We start from the raw sequence: 21,836 nt of genomic DNA on the forward strand, positions 1-21,836 counted from the left end.
CACCTGCCTGCCAATCAAGTGGACCTATCCAGGATAGCTCCACGCACTCCTCCAGGCCTGCCTCCACCTCTGATTGGTCAGCCGCACTTTATAATGCCTGTCCTCCCACTCACTCATTGCTCGACATAGTTTCCACTTGGATTACTTCTCTGGCATTCTCTCTCTCATTCTCTCAGGTTACGACTTGGCTTGGCAGACGTCCTTCTCTGGCTCCCGACCCCTGCTTGGACAACGACCTTCCAGAATTCTCCAATCCCTGACCTTGGCTAAAACGGCAACGACGACGGCACTTCTTCACCGGTACCGGCAAGTATTGGTAGCAAACATCACCTGGCCTGGTAACGCCTAAATACCACACTCCGGACACGCTCCTTTTGCTGCGGGTGCGTGCCCATATACGTTCCTCACCTCAGTAGAAGGGACGGGTCTGGTCTGCGAGCAGCACCGGCGTAACAGTACCTGACCTATGCTGTGCTCCCTCTGTGCTCCTGTGATTACCTGCTCCTGCGTTACTTTGGATTTCCCTGGCTTTGACCCCTGCTTACCCTGGACTACTCTGCTCTCTGGTATCCCTTTGAACCCTGCTACACATACGACTCCGCTGACCTCTGGCTTCCTAAGACCTGGCTTGCCCTCTGACGACTCTACCCTCCGGATCCCTGAACATTGGCAAACGGACACGACTATTCTCACGGACATTCCCCAAGCATTGCAAGTATACACTAACAACTCTTCCAACAGGCCCAGCAACGCTATACCACACTCCGGGCTTGCTCCCACTGCTGTGGGTGTGTGGTATCATACCGTTCCCACCTCAGTACTGGGGTCTAGCTTGGTCTGCGGGCATACAGGCGTGACACTTTCATCATAAGGAATCTGGTTCGGGCCATGTGGAAATGGTAGTATGCCTGGATTTGTATTGCGCTTCTCAGTTGTAATTCGGTTCTTCTTTTCTAAATTTTATGGAAAGTCAATTGTAGCACTGAGGCGGCATTAAAGACATAAAGACAAACATACATTGCAGGTGTGCTTATAGCAATACACAGCTTGCTTGGTTGTAACGTAGGACCTACAGTATATCTGTACTGAATCATATAGCCACTTCCTTCATTTTCCTGCAGCATCTTTGCTGCAGATACTTCCTAACATTTGACTGGATCACAATTACACATTGTTTCAAATGTTCATATTTCTTTTATTGTCGTTGCATTCTCCATATTGACTGGAGAAGGCAGGATACTTTATTCTGATGATGAAGCTGGCAAGCTTTTGTTCCTCAATAGGCTGCCTGTATGACGACCACTGAAGAGTGGTTGTGCAGATAACTTTCTCTCTCCAATATTCCTTGGATAAGAGCTCTGCAATATTTCTGAAGTGTTAGAATGCTTCTCTTTTTTGTTTCAGAGTCTGCTCTGATCTGAGAAAGTTCTAATTGAAGACTTAGGGATTTGTTCTTTTCCAGTGTAAAAGCGCCCTCTGCTTATTTCAGCGCCAACTGCACTTCCAACTTGTCTTGTTGGATTTGTTTCTCCACCTTTTTTCTCCGTGCAGCTTCTCATTTCCTTCACTGACTTACTCAGTCAGATATGAAACCTCCTCTTTCAGATTTCTGTTCTCTCTTTTTACACTCAGGACCCTTTCGTAGTCATCCTTCCATTTACACACTTCTGTGTTGAGACTTTGGATTTCCTGGTTCAAGACTTCAAGCTCTGTGTTGAGAGTGTGAAGCTCCTTCTGAGAGACTTCCAGATCAGTACTCAGACTACAAACCTCTGTTTGAGACACTTACAGCTCTGTACCGAAACTGCAAATCTCTTTTTGAGAGACTCCGAGCTTTCCACAGAGGCTGTGAAATTGCTTTTTAGAGATTTCTACTGCTGCAACACACTTTATTCGAGCAAATACCCAGTATGTACCTGGCAGATACCTGGAATGCGCCGCTCCTCACCTCAGACAAGCCCCGTTGCGTTTGCCTTCCCAGGCATGGTTCATGCCTGGCTGACGGGCGGCTGATCTGTTAAATGATAATGATTAGGATTTAATAGGCTGCAATGCTTCGCGTGTCTACCAGATGGCATAAATATGGCATAAATTCATGAATTGTAATGCAGTATATATATATACTGTGCAGTATTGCAGCCAGCGGGAATAAAATGCTTCAATCCCTGCCTGGAAAATAACGCAATGCACTCGGGCAAAAAACAGTCACAAACCTCAATACACCCGAGTATACCCGAATTCGTGGGACTAGCCGAGCTCGAATAAAGTGTGTCGCCAGTGTAGTTCTGTGTTGAGACTGCGAGACTCCTTCTGAGAGAGTACAAGCTCTATACTAAGACTGAGGGTCTTCTTCCAAGAGACTTTCAGCTCTGCCTGAGCTTCTTCATACTGTACCGTTCCAGTCAGCAATTACTTCGTTAGAGCGGCTCTATTTCTTATCCTTGGTCGTAATAGCAGCGTTTGCATCTTCAGCTCAGTCATTAGGATGTCCAAGTCACTACGCAAATGACACTCTGTTATTTCACAATTTGCATACTCCAGGAGGGCTGGGAAAAGAGACATCTGCAGCTTGGCTGTTGAACAGAAAAAGCCACCCTTAGCTCGAGGAACTGCACAATAATACTGGAACAAACAAAGTCCTGTAGTGTGGTATATATATGATACTCCTTGAAAAAGCGCTTTTAGCATGAAACGCGTGGGAGGAGATTTTTGTTTTGTCCCCAGTATATTCTAGGTTTTTTTAACATGTAGCTTAATAAACCTTTTTTATATTTTCACTTACCCGGTGAGTTGTTGATGCTTTTTTCCTGGGTCCGCTGTCCTCATAATCCTCCTGTGAGGATCCGTGACAATCGCCGGCGCAACTACTCACCAGTTCCCACCCAGGGAGTCTCGGCCCGCTCCACCTCTCATGGTGGTGCTGATGCCATTCATCCGCCCAGGAACGCGCTCAGATCCAGCGCTGACATGGGTGACGGTCCCACTGCTCCCTTTCCCAGGTTCCACCCACAGTGTAGCGTCGCGGAGACACGGCGCGCACAAACTCGTGGCGGTGAGAACTCCACCTGCCAGCCCAGACATGCGCATCAGCCCCACGCTGACTTTAGAACCAGCTCCACTGGTTCTGTCCTCAGACTCCGCCCACGATGTGATGTCACAGGCGCGGGGCACGCGCACACTTCTTCTCTTAACCTGGCTTCTACTATGCATTCTACACCTGCACTGGACTCCTCCTCCACCACTCACAACACACCTTACTGGTAACTCCCCTACCTGCAGCCTTCTCATTGGTGCTACTCTCCTACTTGTACCCTGCTCTCCATTCACTTTTTGGCTGAGCATAAACTTGGTTTATGTGCGTTGTATTCATCACAGTTTTGCCCCCTGTCTGAGCCTAGCATGTCTTGATCTCTGATGCCTGTTTTTGGATTCCGCTCTTCTCTGCTCCTGACCCGGCTTACCATCGATCATCCGCACCTCTCCGCACCTGACCCCAGCTTACCCACGATGATCCGCACCTCTCCAATCCCGACCTTGGCAAAGTACCTGCAACGATCCGTACCTCTCCTATTGAGACCTCGGCAAGTATCACTGACCATCCTGACCTCTCCTATCCTGACCAATCTACACTCCAGACGTGCCCTCGTGGCTGTGGGTTAGCATTTACCAAATCCCCCCTCGGCCCCGCGGTCATGCCTTTTTTGTGGTGAGCATGTTGCTTTATTGTAATATGTAGCTTGGCGTTAGTTTCTCAGTTCTTTTTCAATTGTTCACGGAAGAGATCACAATCATGCCTGGCAGTTTGCAGTGCCTCTTCAGGGATGGTCCAGGGATTGTCACTTATTTGTTCCAGCTCCACTTCCCTGGTACTGTTTGAGGGTTTCTCACTGTCCGAACCGGACAGACACTTCTTCGGGGGACACGACTTCTGCCTCGGGCCCTCTGGAGATTCAGTCATTCCCGGCACGAATCCGCCAGTTACTCTAGGCTGTAGGTCATGCCGGCCCCCTTTTTATGTCACAGGGTCTTCTGCGGACATGTCTACAACTTTCATGGTAAGCTGACAGACTCTATTCTTTATCTTTCTCTTCTTTATTTTGGAAGACTCTGGTGCATCAGGGATACTGAGGTCCCCTTCTTTGCTTGAAACTTCTATAGTTTCACTGCACTCACCATGCGTTTCTTGCAATTTCAGTAGCAGACGGACATATTCGGTGTTGTAACGCCTGTATGCTCGCAGACCTGGCCAGTCCCCAGTACTGAGGTGGGTAAGGGTATAACACGCACCCACAGCAATGAGGGCATGCACGGAGTGTGGTAGTAGCGTTGCCGGGCCTGGAGAGTAAGGGTTAACGTAATACTTGCTGAGTCCATGGTAGAGAGGTCGGAGGGTAATGTCCAAGTGCCAAAGTTCAGGGGTTGGAGAGAGCAGCGTAGTGATGTCCGAAAGCCAGGGTTCAAGGGCAGGAGAAAGCAGCGTAGTCAAGTCCAAAGCAGAGTTCAAGTTCAAGCCAAAGGACTCCAAACATGGGCAGGGAAAGGAACCAGAGCTGAAACAGACAAGGGAGCTAGGCATAGACACTGCACACACAGGAAAACTATGCAGAGCAAGGACTGAGAGGACAGAGTGGGGTTATATGGGAAGGAAGGCCAATAGGGATGCAGGGAGGAACAGAGGTTTGAGTGGGTACTTGCAGGGATAGGTCAGAGAGATCAGGGGAGGAAACAGGGAGGTAATCAAGAGTTATAGCTTGCAACCGACGGGGGGCGGAGCCAGAGCATGGGGTCGGCAAGTAACTGGAGCGGGTGCGCGTGCCCTCTGTAACCCTGCTATGCGCGCGCACTGCGCATGCACCAGAGCGTGGGGGAAGACCAGCGGAGGAGGTGCACAGGAGAGGAGACAGAGGGGAAGGAGGAATGGAGGAACCAGGTAGGGAACAGACAGGGATGACAGAGGCACGCCGAGGAGCGCGTGACCCACGATAGGGAACCCGCGATCGTGAACGCGCACGCTGGGTGAGGGGACCGCGCGCGTGCACAGAGTGTGAGCCAGGGCGTGCGGACCGTGCCATGGAGGAACGGCTGAGGGAGGAAGGTAGAGATTGGGGACGTAGGGGAGCGGAGGGACTAGGCACTGTGGAACCTGGGGTGACGGGGACACGCTGGGAACTGCGAGTCCCCCGATCTGTTACAGGTGTTCAGCGGGTCCTGCCCTTGCTACCGATGTTCCTGTTCAAGGATGTACACTGGCGACCAACTTTATTCTTACTAGGGTAGCTCCGCGAATTTCAGAAGATCCCGGTGATGTGCGGTTTTGTGTAGTTTTCTCCCGAGGTGTATAGCGTTATTTTCGCGGCTGTGATTTAGCATTTTATTCCCGCTGTCTGCAATACTGCAATGCCGTGTAAAAACGCATGGGGGCGTTTGCGAGCTGTTGTCTCTGATGTCTAATACAATACCTTCACGGTTCAACCTACAGTACACAGTCTGTGCGTGCGCGCGCAGTAATAGTAAAATTGCATATTTAATTTATTTTAAAGTACAGTACTGTACATGCTCGGACCCTGTTGGGGTGAAGTGAGGAGGTTCCTAACATCTGGGGGAAAATGAATTTTAATTCTATGGTGAGTACTGTTTTGTTGCCGTATTATTTTGGTGGGCCTGGCTGGGTACTTCTTTAGGGGGCTGACCATTACTGTACATTAAAACTTTTCTTTTTGTTTTTTCTCAGAAAAGAAAATGGCTAATGGGGGGATTTCGATTGATAATATTGTACTGTATGCTGATGTTTTCCGGCCGTACAGTATACTGTGTAATAAACCCGAATAAATAAAACTATGCATTTATTCTACATGTTCAGTATCGTTTCATTATTTGTCTTCTACAGTATACTGTACAGTGGTATACAGTGCCTAACATCTGGGGGCAAAAATAATTTTATTCCTAGGTGCCCTAGAACAGAAGTTCCCACGCCAATTGCCCGTGAACTTGACCGCGGCCCTAAGTAGTTCCCACGCCAATTGCGCGAATATAATGTAAAATTACCCGTTGTGTGGGTCTGAGCGGGTTGAAATTTACCTGGTCCTCATGCGGGAGGACCCTTGCCACAGTAGCAAAATATCAGCCTTGCACGACCCCCGGAACCGGAGATACAAAAAGACAGTTTAAAAGCACATTACCAAAGTGGCTTTTTTTCTGCCATGCAAGTCAATGGCAGAAACCTGAACTTTGACATCACCCTGACTCCGTTCTGTTGCCACGAGAGGGTCGCAATTTGCCATGCAATCCTGCCGCAACTAGGACTACATGGTCACCGAATATGAGCCCTCTAGGTCGAACAGAACCGGAGTTGTGGGTTCCAGGTTTCTGCTCATTCTAACTTAGCCGGTTCAAAGCTTTCTCCGCCATTTGCGCTCAATGGTAGGACCCTCCTCACCGGCGTGACCCTTTCTCGCCACCATTACTGCTCGGACACTGTTGGGGTCAAGTGAGGGGGTTCCTAACATCTAGCGGCAAAATGAATTTTATTTCTAGGTGCCCTAGAACAGAAGTTCCCATGCCAATTGACCTAGTTCCCACGCCAATTGACCTAGTTCCTACACCTATTGCGTGTCCAGCCAGTTAAAAAACAGTGCAGCAAGCCTCTACAGTACATTTGTTACACTGGCAAAGGAGCAAATGGAAACAATGTGAGGCAATTCAACATGGTCTTTTATTGGTGGAGTCAGTACAAAAACATTTATTTACAATATTGAAACATTTAAAGTGCACAGCAATTCTAACCATCAACACACAATAATACATTCTGCAGCCTTGATTAAATTCTTCTGCCACAAAACATTTTTGGTGCATGAGGCAAAGGGAGTTAAAGTGACTTGATTTTTATGTACTGTATTTGGGGGTTGTCTTTGGGGGTTTATTCATCCAATTATTATGATGAACTGCCTTTTGAAATGACACTGCTGTTAACTATTTCAGCCACACACCTCCAGAGTTTTTAATCCCTCCCTAGCCAAGCGTCAATCGGCTGAGTCACCCTAGCCTACAGTACCATCCCCCTCTCTCCACTGGGTCGTTGATCTTCTGCATATTGCCATTGTGTTCTTAATCCGCCCATAGCCGAGCTACAAACACTCAACTCAGCACGCCTGCGTCTAATCACACCATCCCCCTCCCCCAACCCTTAGAGGCCTGTTGTTTGAACGGTAATGCTTTGAAAAATCCCCTCTCGAATTTGAAATGTAAATCTGATGTGCACAGCACTGTGAGAATTGAGAGTACACTGATACAGTATTTCATCAGGGTGTGAAAATATTTGTCAGTCACTATGGTTTACAGTCACATGTTTTTAATACAATACAATACATTCTTTAATATCTTTAAAATAAAAATATATAAATCCTGGTAAAATATTTTATAAATAAATAAATAAAATATTCATTGGTGCACTGTAGGGGTGGCTGTCAATGATTATGATTCGCAGGAAAGTGAATAAATATTTATTTTATTTTATCAGGAACCAAAAAATACAAATATAAAAATAATCAGGAATAATGCAGTCTTTATTAAGTTATTTTGGCAGCTTGAAATTGGATAATATATACAGGATTTACAGGATTTATATATTTTTATTTTAAAGATATTAAAGAATGTACTGTATTGTATTAAAAACATGTAACTGTAAACCATAGTGACTGACAAATATTTTCACACCCTGATGAAATACTGTATCAGTGTACTCTCAATTCTCACAGTGCTGTGCACATCAGATTTACATTTCAAATTCGAGAGGGGATTTTTCAAAGCATTACCGTTCAAACAACAGGCCTCTAAGGGTTGGGGGAGGGGGATGGTGTGATTAGATGCAGGTGTGCTGAGTTGAGTGTTTGTAGCTCGGCTATGGGCGGATTAAGAACACAATGGCAATATGCAGAAGATCAACGACCCAGTGGAGAGAGGGGGATGGTACTGTAGGCTAGGGTGACTCAGCCGATTGACGCTTGGCTAGGGAGGGATTAAAAACTCTGGAGGTGTGTGGCTGAAATAGTTAACAGCAGTGTCATTTCAAAAGGCAGTTCATCATAATAATTGGATGAATAAACCCCCAAAGACAACCCCCAAATACAGTACATAAAAAGCAAGTCACTTTAACTCCCTTTGCCCCATGCACCAAAAATGTTTTGTGGCAGAAGAATTTAATAAAGGCTGCAGAATGTATTATTGTGTGTTGATGGTTAGAATTGCTGTGCACTTTAAATGTTTCAATATTGTAAATAAATGTTTTTGTACTGACTCCACCAATAAAAGACCATGTTGAATTGCCTCACATTGTTTCCATTTGCTCCTTTGCCAGTATAACAAATGTACTGTAGAGGCTTGCTGCACTGTTTTTTAACTGGCTGGTCACGCAATTGGCGTGGGAACTTCTGTTCTAGGGCACCTAGGAATAAAATTCTTTTTGCCCATAGATGTTAGGCACTGTATACCACTGTACAGTATACTGTGGAAGACACATAATGAAACGATACTGAATATGTAGAATAAATGCATAGTTTTATTTATTCGGGGTTTATTACACAGTATACTGTACGGCCGGAAAACATCAGCATACAGTACAATATTATCCATCGAAATCCCCCCATTAGCCGTTTTCTTTTCTGAGAAAAAACAAAAAGAAAAGTTTTAATGTACAGTACAGTAATGGTCAGCCCCCTAAAGAAGTACCCAGCCAGCCCCACCAAAATAATACGGCAACAAGACAGTATTACCATTGAATTTCCCATTCAGCTTGCGCCGGCGCCGGTCCACTGCCAGTCCAGCTTTCTTCATCATCCACGTCGATAGTTGGCAGCGGGACTTGTCCACCTGTAGTCAGCAGGTGAGGCTGGAAATCGCTTAGGTACATGCAAGCTTCATCAAAACTGCACGCCAAATCCAGCTCAGCCTCAGGCTCAGGCTCAGGGTTGTCACTGACAGTGGGACCGTCATTGGAAGCCGGTGCTGGCTCTGTTGCTGGTGCATTGCTTGGCAGCGACTGTTGCTTCTTAGTTTGGTTTTAACACGACCCTTCGCCTTTTGCCGCCTCCATGATCATAGATACGGGAAAAATCCGGTGACACACACCAATATCCTCCAACAAATTGGGGCTCAATACGGTGAAAACAGGGGTCACTACATAACCTTTTCCTTACTGCACGCTTCCACGTATGAGAAGTTGGCGAAAATTTGTAAAAGTAATATTTTTCGATAAAATACTGATAAATTTGAGCAACTGTTGATATCTTATCCTCTTTTGCATTAATCGCGGCCCATATCAAATACGCGTAACTTCTGTCAGGTTTTTGGAAAGCAGGCTGCACTTGAACACTCATGGTGGGTCTCTGCAGAATAGTGTAACACAAACTGAAACTGGTCTTTGTCTTTCTTTAATATGAAAAGCCTAAATTGATACATTTTGGCAACTCTTCTTTCAGTCTCAAGGCCAAGGCCAAGTTACAATGGCACTCTGTGGTAGGTACAGTATCTTTTTTAAACGAAACACCTGCAAGCCAACACATTACTGATTCGGCGCATTACAAGTCATGAATTTATGCCATCTGGCGGACACGCGAAGCATTGCAGCCTAGTAAATCCTGAACCATTATCAATTAACACATCAACCGCGCGTCAGCCGGGCATGCGCCTGGCTGGGAAGGCAAAAGGAGCCCGGCATGCTCCAGGTGAACAGCGTGGCATTCCAGGAACATGCCAGGTAAAAGCCGGTGATTAGTAAGAATAAAAGCTGCCGCAGCAGTAAGGATATTACTCTTCTGTGTGCCTAGGGTACAGGCCTCTCCAACATTCTAGGGGTGATTCTCTGGTACGTCTCGTTTCTGGGACCACATAAGAGACATCCTCATCACTATCAAAAGGCCTGAAGCGACACTCATTCATGTGGCCAGGTTCATTGCAGGCCAAAAACATTTTGCCCTCCATTTTGGCACTTTCAGGTGTAATCTTCACACTGACCTCAGAAGGCGCTATTGCATCAATATTATCTGTATATGCTAGAACCACCATTGGTAGTCATAAAGGTGGGGCAGACTTAACTTGCACAGTTTGGAGCTCTGTAGACTTTTCATTTTTTTATTTTTGCTGAAGGGTCATTTTAAAAACAGTTTTTTTAGGGGAGGGGGGGACACGTGATGGAGTAGACTTTGGTCACAGGATCAGTACCTTGTGTGGGCCACCATCTATAGCAGCCCCCCCCCCCGAGTCAAACTGTGGCATTTGTGGCTTTATAAAGGCCAGTGTAGTTTTTTTCTGCCTTGATCTGTAGTCCTTTATCACCTCTGCACGTGGTTCTTCTGCTTTTACTGCTGTTGCTCAAGCTGTTGTATGAACTGTTGCAAACAAAAGCACAACAAATTTTCCCTGATGGTCTCCGGGGCCCCTTTGAAATTCAAGGACCACCTCTCCTGCCACTTTTGAGAAACGCATTTCGCAAACCCACATTCTAAAGGAGTCATCAGCAAATAATTCATATTGTTTATTCTTATAACGTGCTAACACAGTAAGAATTGTCCTCAGTGAAGTGCAACACTTGTTAAAACTGTGTATCAATGATATTACAAGACTAAGGTGGGTATTCTCTTAATTGTGCGATTTGACATGGTCATAAGTCGCGGAATGTAATTTGACAACATGCCTTATTCTGTAACACAAATCGCAATGTTTACATCGCATCTATTAAGATTCAGAATACAAGCGGATAAACTTCCAGTCAATGTGGATTGTACTTTGTTTTAGTTTGAAGCGTAAGGAATAAAGAATGTTAAAAAAAATGCTACGCAAAGGCTGGAGGATGATGCTGTGGTGCTCAATGAGTACAAAACCAAATAATGCACAGTTTATTATCTAATATGTGAAAAGGGAGGGGTCAAAAGCTGACAACTCCCCAAGTACCCTACTTACTGCACTCAGTATATATCCACCTTATTGGTGCGGTGTAAATACCCAAATACACAAATTGTAGGTGACCATATGGCATCAATCACGATTAGCAACTGCTCCCATCACTGTGGTAGGACAGATGCTACTTTAAGCCAAAATTTTCTAGAAAATAATACATCTTTATTAAATTATAATGTGGATGACCCAAGACTCTCATAAAAATAAAATTAATAAAAACTTCAATCGTGCAATTAAAGTGATGTCCTGTCAGTAGATATTATACACTATCATGTCGTATGTCAGGAGCAGTTACATATCACATCATGATGGCCCCTCTTTTTAATAATTTATTCATGTCTGTATTCCAATTCCAAGAGGTGAAGGTGTGAGGATCCATGAAACTCACCACCCTCGGCGCGTCTCCCGCCCGCCTCGCGATCGGGGTCTCCGCTGCCCCCTCCCCCTGCAGTGCATTATCAGGACCGACCCCCTGGTCCCGCCTCTAGGTTGCGGCCGTGCGGGGGTGTCATCGGTGCGCCACACGCGCACGTGATGTGCCCTCAACAAACTCCCGCTCTGTGTCATCAACCCGCAGCTGCTATACGGCTCTCACCTGTCTCCTGCATGACTGCAACCAACCACAGCCTGCACTGACAGCGCGCCTCCGCTCTGCTCCACACTCATTGGTTCTTCTCCCTGTTATATGCTCAGCCGGCCCACTGGCTCATCGGCTGAGCATAAACCTTTGTCCTTCAAAGTGTTCACCGCTCTCCTTGTTCCTATTGTCTTGCCTAGTGTTCTTGTTCCTAGATCTCTGTTCCTGACCCGGCTATTCCTTGGACTCCGCTCTTTCGTACTTCTGACCCCGGCTACCATCAACGATCCGCATCTCTCCAACCCAGACCTCGGCATACGTACCATGACTATTCTCATCTCTCCAATCCTGACCTCGGTTAATAGTACCTGCAACGATCCGTTCCTCTCCAACCCAGACCACGGCAAGTACCTTGACTATCTGTAACTCTCTAACCCCGATCCGGCTACCTCGACCAATCTACACTCCAGACGTGCCCACGTGACTGTGGGTTGGTGTTTATCTAATCCTCACCTCGGCCCCACAGTCCCGCCTTGTTTGTGGTGAGCACTCTGTGACAGAAGGAGAGGCTCAGTGAGTAAAGACACTGACTCTGGCACTGAGTTTGAAGCAGGGGAACCTGGTTCAATTCCCGGTGTTGCCTCCTTGTGACCTAGGGCAAGTCACTTTATCTCCCTGTGCCTCATGCACTAAAAACATAGATTGTGAGCTCTATGGGGCAGGGAATATATCTGCAAAAAATGTCTCTGTAAAGCGCTGCATAAAAACTAGCTGCGCTATACAAGAACAAACAATTATTATTAATTATTAGTAAATACTGTAGTGCATCACTTTTCAGGAGCCACATGGTTTCTATTCTATCAAAGACCAAAAATAAATTGTCAATTAAGGTGCATTACACATTCTAGTTATTTATTGCAGTATTAACCCATGACACATCAGTGATTGTTTTCAGAATCTTAACTCAAGTACCAATTAAGACTTGTCTACATATGAAGAATGACCATGCAAACATACTTCAGATAACAAAGTTGACTTTCTAACAGGGTGGTTCTTGAGTCAAGTGTGCTACACTCAAGCTGCCTCTCATGCATTGTTAACGACAAAGTTAACATAACACCAATGGTGCCCTATATTTGATCAATGAAGATTTTTTTTTTAAACAGCTGACCGCACAGGAGAGACAGACCTCAGCAACAGGAAAAACTGCTGCCACTTTAAGTGAGATGTGCAGCATTTTAGTAGAGCAGCTCCATGCAGGCAAGAAGAGGTTAACCCCAATGACTTCAGAATCTCTGGAATTAGCTATGAAGGACACAGCACATCCTTCTACTTCTGGATGGGGACCCTGTACATGAGGAGGAGCAAGGCAAACATCAACAGTGCCACCAACAGCATTAAACTGAATGATACTGCCAAGGACCCCCCGCTGTGTTAATCCTTTGGGCCATTAGTCTGTTTGCAGAAATGTCACAGAAATGTTGCAGCATTACTGGGAGATTGCCCCAGATTTTCAAAGGCAAGTGTTCGGATACTCGTTGCTGCATTTGTACTTAAACGAGGCGTCAACATCATATGTTAATAAAATTTTATTATTTTGGATTAGTGGTACATAAAGAGGATATTTATATCATAATATACATTCTCTGGTTAAAATATTGGTATTTTGCAAGATAACTTGAACATCTTCATATCTGAAATATGTACTTTGAGTGCAAGTGAAAGGGGCTCTTTTTTAGGGATTCTTTCCTACTTACTTGTCTATATATATCATTTATGTCCCTATGCACCTTGGTCAGCAGTTAATCGTTTGTATATAAGTGTGATCTGGCTACTAATCAGAATTTCTTTTCGCACAGAAATTGGATTATCTCCATTGATACCAACGATTCCTATTTCAAACTTTTGTTCCCACACATTGCTGAGACCAGAGACCGCTATACACGAGACTGATGTCCGGTAACATCTGCCTGTTCAACATACTACAGAATGCAAGTTTTTATTGTCGACCATGTGAGTGGCATTTGTCTAACCTTTTTTTTAATTAAAATTACATCTTTGAACTTTATCACACTATGGAGAGTGCACTTCTCATTTTTGTACATATCTACTGTATAAGAGCTAACTGATCTCGCACACTTGGACTTTCTCAATAACTGTAATTTATTTAGACGGTGATCAACGTTTCGGTCCCCGTGTCATGATATAATACTAGTGAATTCAGCATTCTATTTATAGCCCCAGAACCCAAGTAAAACAGGTGACCAGTGTTGTCTGAATAGTGCAGTGCAATAAAACAAACAATTAAAAGACTGTGTCTGAGTGAAACATTGCAGCCTGGTGGTGGCTACATCTTGCTAAACTAGTTTTCTTCTACTTGCCACATCGTTGTCTCCTGACGACTGTAGACACTTTGCTGATGCTGATGCCCATATATGGATACATGACTAAAACCCTATGATGCATATGCCCTTGTTTGGACTGAATCTATTACGTACCTTACCATACAGTATATGGGGCTACTCCCTGTAGGACAGCATGACTGCACTCTTGTTTAAACAGGAGGATCCCAGCATTATAGAGGGACATGTATTGCTCATATTTACTTTAGTCTTTTATTGCATAACTGACCTGACTGTGCTAGCTAAATTACATACTTTGCTTGGTTTGTAACACACGTTCATATGACTAATTATTGTTTCATTGCATATAGACTCAGGCAAAGTCTTTTAATTGTTTGATTGTTTCATGGCACTGCACTGATCACAGACAACATGGGTCACCTTTTTAACTGCACTTGGGTTCTGGGACTATAAATAGAATGCTGTATTCACTTTTATTGTACCTTAATAATATAATAATGTTTTTCTTGTATAGCGCTGAAAGTGTATGCAGAACTGTCCATAGAATTTTTGCAGACACGGGTCCCTGCCCTGTAGAGCTTACAATATGCGGCACATGGAGATAAAGTGACTTACCTTGTGACATGGTCAAAGGAGCTGATACCAGGAAATGAACCAGGCTTCCCTACTTCAAACTCAGTGTCATTGTTTTTCAGAGTCAGTGTTTTTACTCACTGAGCCGCTCCATCAGCCCAAAAAAGTGCTTTACAATTAAAGTACAGTGCGCGGAATGCAGCACACAGGAATTTTTACAGATTCAGCCCCTGTCCTGATGAGCTTACAATCTATTTTTTGGTGCCACAGAGGAATAAGGTGACTTGCCCAAGGTCACAAGGAGATGACAATGAGAATTGAACCAGGTTCCCTTGATTCAGACTCAGTGTCATTGTTAACAGAGTTAGTGTCTTTACTCAGTGAGCCACTCCTGAGCCCCTGGGATGAATATGTATTTTGAAAGCTCCTTTTATTGACCCACATATATTTATAGTTATCATATCCCCTCTTACATGCATCTTTTCTAATGTAAACCAATCTAATTTAGCTGGCCTCTCCTCATAAGTCAGATTTGACATACCCTGTATTAATTCGGTGGCTTTTCTCTGGACTCTTTCTAGTTCCATAATGTATTTTTTATAGTGGTGCCCAAAACTGTACTCCATATTCAAGGTGTGGTCTTACTAATGCTTTATACAGAGGCATCATTATGTTTACTTCCCTTCCATCCATACCCTGTTTAATGCAAGATTAGATCTTATTTGCTTTGCAGCTACTACCAGACATTGGGCACTATTGCTAAGCCTGTTGTCTACAAGCACTCCTAAATCCTTCTCCATCAAGAATTCACCTATTTTTCTCCATTTCATTTGTAAGTAGCCTCTTTATTCTTGTTTCCTAAATGCATAATCTTACACTTATATGTATTAAACCTCATCTGCCATTTACCTGTCCAAGTTTATAGTCTATCAAAGTCCTTCTGGAGAGAAATTACATTCTGCTCTGATTTTACTACCTTACACAAATTAATGTGATTAGCAAAGATGGAAACTTTTCTCTCTATGTCAACCTCAAGGACATTAATAAACAAGTTAAAAAGCAGTGGCCCTAGTACCAAACCTGGAGGTACTCCACTTACAAATTTAGGCCAACCTAAAAGATTCTATTTATGACAACTCGTTGTTGTTTAGCCTTCAACCAGTTTTCAATCCAGGTGCAAATATTTTTATCGAGGACAATTGCCTTTATTTTGTACACTAATCTCTTATGTGGCACTCAGTGGCGGATTAAAAATGTTGCTGCCCATAGACACTTACCTTTTTCCGCCTAGGTTGCCTCCTCCTGCAGCATTGCGGCGTCAAATGACTGTGCATATACCCAAAGCACCATTCACTAGTCACTTGTCAGTGGCAGTAGCAGGGGCTCCCCTATTGCTCCTCCTTGGTAAATACAGAGGCAAATAATGTATTTAATACCTCCACTTTTTCCTTATCTCCAATGATTTGCCTGTCCATCTCACACTGAAAGTGTCCTACTGTATATTTTCTTTTTCTAATAATTTTGTTATTAAGGTGCTTGAAGAATTTTTTAGGGTTGATCTTACTTTCTATTGCAATCCTTTTTTCGTTTTCAATTTTTGCTAATCTGATTGCCCTTTTGCAATTTTTGTTAGATTCCTTATATATCTGATATGATGCCTCCATCCCTTCTGACTTTAACAATCTAAATGCCAGCCTCTTCCTTTCCATTTACTCCCCTGCCTGTTTTTTTAGCCACATGAGTTTGGACTTGTTTATTTTATATTTATTACACAGGGGTATACATTAGTAAGTATACTTATCTAACAGTGTTTTAAAGACAACCCATTTATCTTTCATATTTTTCCTGCACAAATCTCATCCCAGTTAATTATTTGTAAATTATTCCTCAGTTTGTTAAAATCTGCCTTTGTAAAATGTAAAGGTTTTGTTGAACCCGTATAATATAGTTTTAGAAAATATATTTCAAATGAGACCATGTTATGATCACTGTTTCACAAATATTCTCTAACTTGAATATTTGTTATTACTTCTACATTGTTTGATATTACCAATTCAATAACACCCGTTTCCTGGTTCAGGGTCCCTATGAGTTATTGAGTAGAGGGGAAGAGGGGTTCCAGGGCCCAGGACTCAGCCATATTGGCCAAGAGGCAACATTGAGTTGGATTGAAAATCTGGGGTGAAAACTGCCCCCCTGAACCTGGGGTGCCATGGCAGGTGGGTCCTGAAGGAAGGTCACCTCCTTAAATTAATGCCTCATTAAATCAATAACAGAGCTCTGTGGATCTGGTCCACAGTGTGCTTGGATGGAGGGTCAGAGAGAAGCTGACGACCTCTGTTGCTCCAATTCTCTATTAGAGATGTAGGACTGCCTGTGACTAGGCATGGAGAGGGGAGAAATTCGGGTAACTCTCAGGAAATCAATGTTGTTCACAGATCTGTTGTTATGAGGCATTTTAGGAAACTGCTCTTAGTCAGACAGACCAACACACTACACTCAGACTAAGTAAAGACCTTTTAAGTGTTGAAGGTCCAGAGGCATTTCACCATTTGAGGTCATTCATCGCTTCATCTGCAATCACATCACCGCCACAACCCCCTTACGTAAATTGAAGTAGAGGGTGTTCCACTTCAGTTTCAAATGTGTTATACAGTAGAGAGGAGGCATCCTGGGGTAGAGATGAGTATTGGTACTGTATAGGAAGAGATTGGACATACTGTACGATACAGAAAGGGGGATTGGATTAATAATTCACTGAAGAATAGAAGAACCTGGAAAATAAATTGCAGGATTTAGATGTAAATTGGCAAAGGTCATTATTCAGGAAAATAATTAAATATTTTCCTTTAAGTACAATAGCTGTGTGGAATAAATTAGAAGTATCAGTTCAGAAGAATGTAGTCCAATTTGTTGGATGTTACAGGAGTTGAAACGATTAAGGACACGTACAAGAGTTTTAAGAGGAGGAAATCAAAAAGGAGACTTTTGTTTCTAAATTAACAAAAAGGTTAGAAAAAAATGGGACACGGGTCCCCAGTGGTGCTACAAAAAAAATTGTGGATACAATAATTAATGCATAACAGCAATCATATATATGTAGCAATAAAGTCCAATAATAATAAGAAAATGAAGGAACCTTGAGTAATCAGGTGGTAGGAGGTAGAGTATATATCAGTCGAGTGAGTGTGGGATGATGGGGCAACCTGCTGAACAGATATGAACTACGGAGTATGTATAACTTACGGAGGGAGGAAATGCTGGTTCAGTGACCTCTTGAGTTATCCCCATGTGTAGGGGAGACTCCTCCGGTGAGTGACAGAACACTCTCCCCCCTGCTCTGTGATGTGAAGGAGGTGCCATGAGCACACTGGCTGCAAGATGTATAAGTCAGCTATATATAATGAAAGCAGCTGTACTCACAGTGAGTTGCTCCCGCTGGTTCCATTGAGCGTGCTTCCGTCTTGAGGTAAGTAAATCGATGTGATATAAAGGAAAGAAGAAGCACAGCAGTAAGAAAAATAGAGGGCTGGATGCAGGTATAATAATAAAACTATTTAATGGGCATAATAGCCACACATAAAAAAAAGACAGGGGTCTTCTGACGCGTTTCTCTCCACGGGGAGAAACGCATCAGAGGACCCCTGTCATTTGTGTTTTTTGGCTATTATGCCCATTAAATAGTTTTATTTTTATACCTGCCTCCAGCCCTCTATTTTTCTTACTGCTGTGCTTCATCTTTCCTCCATACCACATCGATAGCAAAAAGGTTACGTCATACCGGAATGGCTGGGAGACCTCCAAAATGGCCTCCGGGCAGTGGGTAGTCCCCCGGGCTCCCAATATACTGACCACGTCTACCACAATCGTAGTCTCATCAGGGATTGAATCAACATACAAACTTTGCTGTAACTTATGCTAATTCAATTTATGTACATTTTGGAAGACACATGATAGGACAGGAAGCAATCCAGAGATGCTGCGCAGCTGCTGTCATGCGCTGAAAAGCCGCATGCAGAGAGTAGCAGGAAGCTGCAGGGTGCATAAGTTACAACAAAGGTAGCTATAGTAACCAATTCCAGAGTAAAAGATGGACTGCAGACCCATGCCAAAGAAGGAATGCCCTTTCAAAAAGGTAATGCAGTAAGACACTTAAAATTATGCAAACTACTGCACCGACACACTTTATTCGAGCAAATACCCGGTATGTACCTGGCAGATACCTGGAATGCGCCGCTCCTCACCTCTGACAAGCCCCGTTGCATTTGCCTTCCCAGCCTGGGTTCATGCCTGGCTGATGGGCGGCTGATCTGTTAAATGATAATGATTAGGATTTAATAGGCTGCAATGCTTCGCGTGTCTACCAGATGGCATAAATTCATGAATTGTAATGCAGTATATATATATATACTGTGCAGTATTGCAGCCAGCGGGAATAAAATGCTTCAATCCCTGCCTGGAAAATAACTCAATGCACTCGGGCAGAAAACAGTCACAAACCTCAATACACCCGGGTATACCCGAATTCGTGGGACTAGCCGAGCTCGAATAAAGTGTGTCGCCAGTGTACCATCTCCTAATTTGCATTGCATCCAATGTCAGAATTTCACTTCATAAAGTTGGTTAGTATTTTCATGTCGTTTTGGAAGGGAAAGTTTCTCTACAAAATTACGTAGAGAAACATGTTCAGCTGATGGAGTCAACTTTACTTTTGAGTAGCCAAGGAGGACAAGGAAAATGAAAAAGTTCATGTGGTTATTAGACTGGAATGTTTTTGCACTCTGAAGAAATGTTTATCTGTGTTACATTATCTGTAACATGTGGCTGCCATTGTTTTTTTTTTAGTTAAATATAAAGAGTCAACTTCTGACAGAATACAACTAATGTCTCCTGCAATTTCTGGGAGACTTACATGTATTTATTTATTTATTTATAAAAATGTTTTACCAGGAAGTAATACATTGAAAGTTACCTCTCGTTTTCAAGTATGTCCTGGGCACAGAGTTATAATGACAAATACATGGTTACAATGAGTGAAATGGGTTATACAATACTTAATATACAATACATTGTATGCACAGTTAAAGATAATATATATTATAGACGTATATAACAGTTACAGACCAGATTAAAATGTGATACAGCTTTAGTTTTGAAAGAACTTTGACAAGTGGTGGAAGTGAGAGTCTCCGGTAGACTGTTCCAGTTGTGTGGTGCACGGAAAGAGAAGGAGAAGCGGCCGGATACTTTGTTGAACCTTGGGACCATGAACAGTCTTTTGGAGTCAGCATGTCTGTACTGTACTGTATATTACCTCCTTGTAAATCAGGAGGAGACTAGGTAAAGATGAAGCACAGAAGAATTATTTGCTTTCATTTCCCTCTCACAGGTCAGATGGCAGAAACAATACAAAGTTAAATGTTTAGTGTGTAGAGTAATGTGAGTAAAGAAAGAATCAGGATTTAGTGAAACAGGAATATATCAAATGGAGCATGCGGAGGAGAATGAGAAGGGAGATTAACCCAGCCATATAATAAAAACAAAGTTCTTATTCCTTTTGAATATAATTAAATAGTTTATAACGGTTTAGGTGTGCCACATGTTCAACATACATTTTCAATGAAAGCTTCATACTCATATTGCAAAGACATATAGTGCCGATACGAGCTATCGCACCTGTTCCGGCGTTAACTCCAATTCAAGTCAATGGGATTAAACACCAGAACAGATGTGATAACCAGTTCTTGATGTATGTGCGGATACAGACTATATTTTGTGTGTGGTTTCCTTCAGTCCACATATTCGACTGCTACCCTCCTATAGATGTAACGCTGCATGGGAACCATATTCACCAATTTATACATAGGCTAAAAAAAATATATATATATATATATATATAGTCATTGGTATGGAGATTGCACTCACGTTTAGTCAGAAGGCAGATGCTTATCCCATAATGAGCATATAGACATGTAGTGACCAGGGGATCCTGATAACAAAAGACCGCACACCGCGGTGTGCTGTCTTTTGTTAGCAGGATCCCCTGGTCATTACATGTCTATATCTATATATATATATATATATATATATATATATATATATATATGGTTTATGTGTCTTTTTCAATACAAAAACTTGTGATCAAATGTACCAGAGTGCTGTCTCCTGATCTCGTGCTTCAAACGGTATCGTGTGGTTTATTATTGCTTTATGGGACAAGCACCCAATTTTTTCTACTTGCAAGTGGAGTGCAGGCTGCTTTTGTGGATTATATATATATATATATATATATATATATATATATATATATATATATATATATATATGTATGTGTGTGTGTGTAAGAAGGATGCTTTAGAGATCTTTATTTGGGTTATACTCTCCTCTGGTATGTTCATCATATAGCATGGCGATATCCATAGCCATACATTGAGGCAGTCATTTAACCTTATTTGTATGTGGAATATTATAGTTACGCTCCAGATTGAGTCCACACGCCACCTTACCAATGGAGATTTTATGGGACTATCCTTCATTGTATATAGTCATTGTAACAGGGGACTTATCCCTGCTCAAAAATTTGCCTCTAATCCAGCAGTGTGATGGTTAACTGCTGGTGGACAATTAAACAACACCACCTGGCTGATTACAGGTGTCAAAAAGCCTGCCTCTGAGACAGGAAGAGAGATTTTCCTCAGTACACAAGGGTGCTGACAAGAGGAAAGAGGTCTTGAGCAGAAAGGCTCTGCTGAGATCAAGACACCCAAATACCTATATTCCTAGCCACAGGGGACCCAGGAACCTACCAGAGACTGACATGAAGGGCCACCTGCTATAAGGTATCTCTTGAGACTTTGGGGAATAGGGTGGTAATGGGATTATTCCTCCAGCCCTGGAAAAAGGGACTGGGGAAGTAAGTTAGCCCTTAAACAGGGATAGGCGTTTGTTGTTTTCATATGTTTTGCTGTGTTAAAAGGGACAGGCGCAATAAAGCCTTATTTTAATTTCACCTTAAAAACGGTCTCCATTGCATACCTCTGCACACATCTCTTACAGTCATGTATATGTTTTTTCTGATGTAATAAACTTTTTAATTTTTTCTTATTGGTCACTGTGGAGACTTTGCTACTGGGCTTTTCTACTGGGCTTTTTATAGGGGACATTCATACTGTACTCCTTCACAAATAGAGTCGTATTCCCACTCCTCAGAGTGTGCAGATTATTAGGAAACTTTGCTTGACCCCATTGGGGATCAATATTATGTACATATATCATGTTTTCCCTATATGCCCCTCAATGTAAATTCTTTATATCATATATTGCTTAAAACTTAAGGTGAGCGGTCAGGTATCTTTGTATTGCCTTGATGTATG

This window comes from Ascaphus truei, chromosome 3 (genome assembly GCF_040206685.1).
Source record: "Ascaphus truei isolate aAscTru1 chromosome 3, aAscTru1.hap1, whole genome shotgun sequence".
NCBI lineage: Eukaryota > Metazoa > Chordata > Amphibia > Anura > Ascaphidae > Ascaphus > Ascaphus truei.